The sequence below is a fragment of the Onychomys torridus genome, unplaced genomic scaffold (genome assembly GCF_903995425.1).
Source record: "Onychomys torridus unplaced genomic scaffold, mOncTor1.1, whole genome shotgun sequence".
NCBI lineage: Eukaryota > Metazoa > Chordata > Mammalia > Rodentia > Cricetidae > Onychomys > Onychomys torridus.
The window spans coordinates 11,364-15,434 of record NW_023411606.1 but is presented as its reverse complement, the minus strand read 5'-3'; the positions used below and the strand labels follow the sequence as shown (position 1 = coordinate 15,434).

The 4,071-nt window shown below is 37.9% G+C and overlaps 1 pseudogene; it reads right to left on the bottom strand.

Moving 5' to 3' along the window:
• Nucleotides 1–231: 231 nt before the first annotated feature.
• LOC118575260 lies at nucleotides 232–1,170 on the bottom strand (annotated as a pseudogene).
• Between the last annotated feature and the right edge of the window lie 2,901 nt (nucleotides 1,171–4,071).

Sequence of the window (4,071 nt, the reverse complement as noted above, 5' to 3'; positions counted from 1 at the left end):
TTTTTTAGCAATTTATATTAGTATGATTAATATAATGCATTCAATTATAAAATTAATTTGATTTTTATTAAAGAAATATTAGTTTCTTATCCAGTATGAAATTTGAATGCCCATATTTGTGAAAACTCCTCACATGCTAACCCTGTCATCAGCTTTTTCATTCAGGACACTCACATTAGTATTGTATCAATTAGGCATTATTACTATAGCAAGTCTTTCAAATAACATGTCCTAAGAAAGTGTTTTCCTAGCAAGTTGTCTCTTCAGAGCACCCTTAATCTCATTATTCCTGAGGCTGTAGATGAGGGGGTTCAACATGGGGATCACCACCATGTAGAACACAGACACCACCTTGTTTTGGTCTGTGGAGTAGCTGGACTTGGGCATCACATAAATGAATGTGATGGTCCCATAGTACAGAGTAACTGCAGTGAGGTGGGAGGTGCAGGTGGAGAAGGCCTTTCGGCGGCCCTTAGTGGAGTGCATCTTCAGGATGATGATGAGGATGTAGATGTAGGAGACAGCAATGACAAGCACTGTGATCAAAATGATGGAGCCAGCAAAAGATGAATCTAGAACTGTAAGGATGCTGTTTCAGAACAGGAGAGTTCAACTAAAGGAGTAAAATCACAGAAAAAGTGATTGATTCTATTTGGTCCACAGAAGAGAAAAGAAAGAAGGAAATGGTGAAGGAGGAAGCATTAAGAAAACCACCAATATATGATCCTACAAGCAACTGGACACAAACTTGTGTTGACATTTTTGTTGAGTAAAACAGTGGGTTGCAGAATGCTATAAAGCGATCATAAGCCATGGCAGCCAGAAGGAAACATTCAACTGTCCCAAAGAAAATAGCTGAACCAAGCTGGATGTCACATCCAAGGTAGGAGATAGTATTTTTCTCCACCAGAAAATTGACAAGCATATTGGAGTGACAGAAGATGAGTAGCCTATGTCAGCAGAAGCCAAGTGACTGAGAAAAAGTACATGGGGTGATGGAGCAGGGAAGAGACTCTGATGAGAAGGATGGTGCTGAGTTTCCCACACACAGTCACCAGGTAGATGCACAGGATGATGATGGAGAGGACAACTTTAAGGACTGGGTCATCATTTAAGCCCAATAAAATGAACTCTGTCATGTAGTGTGGCTCCATCCTCCAGGAAAGCCATGGAACAGTGTAGCTCCTACCAGAACCAGGCTGTGATGGAGACATTACAGGAAGAGGTTGTAAATGGGTAGTTTCACTTTCATTAATATGCAAACAATACAATTACATTTAAAGATGTCCAAGCATCCATGTTTATTTAATGCAGGGATAAATCTCTCTATAATTTTTAAGTTCTTAGCACAATCAGCTAAAAAATACTTTGAAGTTACATAAATATTTTTCAAACTTGTTCATCATTAACCATGTTACAGATTGGATCTTAATTGTTTCCAAAGTCTCATGTCATTTTCAAAAACCTGTTCCATATAGTGGTGCTTGTGGGGTATGCTAGAAACATTAGAAATTGAGACTAGTTGTGATATTTACTTTACTCAAGGCATGCCATTAATACTATATATGATTCAGAACTTTGTCTGTTTTCCTTATTGGCCAGGAGATGAGTGTCTGTGTTTAACCACCCATTTCTACAATCAAGTGCAAACACAGACCATATCAATGGCCTCAACTCACCACGGACTGAGACCTCTAAAATTCTGTTCCAGGAATAACAGTTTCCTTTTGTAAGTTGATTATCTTATCTATTTGTCATAGTAACAGAAAGCTGGTTAATACAGGCTTCAATCCTTTGGGGTTTTTGTTTGTTTGATTGATTTTTAGTATTAAGCTACTTTGAGATAAATCATTAACTATATCCATCCTTTTACTTGATAAGAAGCAAGAAGAGACTAAAATTCCTAGTAATATTATAGAAAGGTTATCTGTAAGGTTGAGATGGTTAGAAACATAAAATTTCTGATCTGTGGTCCTGGCCTTTGGTCATAGCCCAATTGTGGGGATCTGTAGAGAAGAATAGGGAATCCACCTCTAATTAATCTGTAAATTTCTATTTGTAATAATTTTTTCTCTTTTGAAAGTTTCATACATTATAGTATGTATATTGGTCCTATCCACTATCTTCTCCAAACTTTATATAGTGCCCCCAGTCAATAAATCCTTAACTTAATATAATATCCTTTTATAAATATTTTGAATTATTTCCTTTATTTGGGGGATTATAATACAATCATATTCCCCTTCTTTACTCCAAACCATCCCATATGCCCCTCCTTGCTCTTTCAAATTCATAGCTCCTATTTTTCACTTTTATTAATAACTCCTGAGTCCAATCAGTACTGCACATATGCACATGAGTATGTGAACATCTACAGGGTATGTAACATACCAGCAGCTGTGTTCACAAAAGAGAGTGACTCTCCATCCTCAAGAACTATCAACTGCTAGTAGCTCCTTTGACAGGGGTGAGACAGAGCTCTTTTTCAAATTCTGAAGGAATTTTGATTGGCTTGATCTTGCACAAGTAACTGTATTAACTGGGCAACAGCCACATTCTATATAGAAGTAAGAATTGTATAGCACTTCACTCCATAAGCCAGCTCTTAGATTCTTCCCAGTCCCCTTCTGCAAAGTTCTCTGGGACTGTTAAGGTGGACATTGGTATTGATGACCCATGTTCAGATAAGCACATAGAAGACTTTGATCAGCTATTGGCCTCTTCAGTAATCACTACACTGTGCATAAAGAAGCATGTCTCACCAAGGTTAAAAGCCACAGCTTCTTCACTGAGTTCATGATTCCTGCCTTCATGAACTCCTGGCCTTTGTACCCCTGCCCTGCTCTGGCCTTCTGCCTGGGCTAATGTGTGGTGTTTCAATGCCAGGTACAAAGTGTGAGTTCTTGTGCTAGGATGTGCAGGTTCCCAAGTTTCCAAGAGCTAAGAGAAACAAACCAAAACAGGTTCCCAGAAGAATCAAGCTTCTAACTTCAACCATGAGACTGAGAAAAGGAAAGCTTTAGAAAGACTTCATGGCCAGAGACACACCCTGCTCTGCATGCTGGGGCTGCCCTGGCTGTCTTTCCCTTGAAACTGTGGTTACCTTCAGTGGAGATTCAGGCAGTCTTCAGATGATGATGGCTATCACACTTGTTTTTCTTTTCCTCTCTCTGCCTGATTGCTTCAGAAAAAATTCATCTTTGAATATATTTTAGAATTACTGTTTGTGATTCCTATAGGTAAGGGCTCTATTCCATATCACTGGGTTTATGACATAGAAAGAGTCCAAATAGAATTTATCTTCTATGGCAGGATTATAGAATGAAAATTAACAGTAAATGATGAGGACTATGAGTTTGGGTTGAGTACTTTGAGGGAGCAACACAAAACAAAACAAAAACAAACAAAAAGAAAACCAACTGAGTATAGGAAGTTGATGTGCTAGGGTACAGAGTGTTCAGCATAGTTGTCTCTCAGAACTCAATACTCCAGCAAGGACTGCAGAATGTTCTTCCATTCATCTTGGATGGGGTGCTCTTTCTGTACAGTTAGTTGTGTGAATTTTGTATTCACACATGTGAATGAGATTTCCTTTTGAATTTTCATTTGCAACAGTGACAGAATTGGTCATTTTAATCAACCTCAAAGGCACCACAACTAGAACAAGTAATAAGTGGTGTGTTATACATCAAATTAGGGTTTATAGGAATAGAATTCTGTAAACATCTCTAGAAAGTATAAGAACATGCATTGGTAGGTGACTTTACATTCAAATATTCTCTCTTAACCTCAGGGATTTGATAATTTAGAAGAAAGTACTACCAATATGCACTGTAGGTTTAATATTTTTTGGGAATGGGTGGGGCAAAAGCCAAAACTAGGTTATTTCCCTAGGAGATGTGCTATTGATAGGCATCACACATATTCTCAGGAGAACAAAAAATGTAAGTAAGCAAACCATTTACAAATAGCAGCCACAGAGCTCTGTGTTTGAATTTCTATGCACTATGGTCAAAAACAGGAGATATCTCAAGGTAAATTGAATAAATCAACAAAAAAACTTGAAGCTCA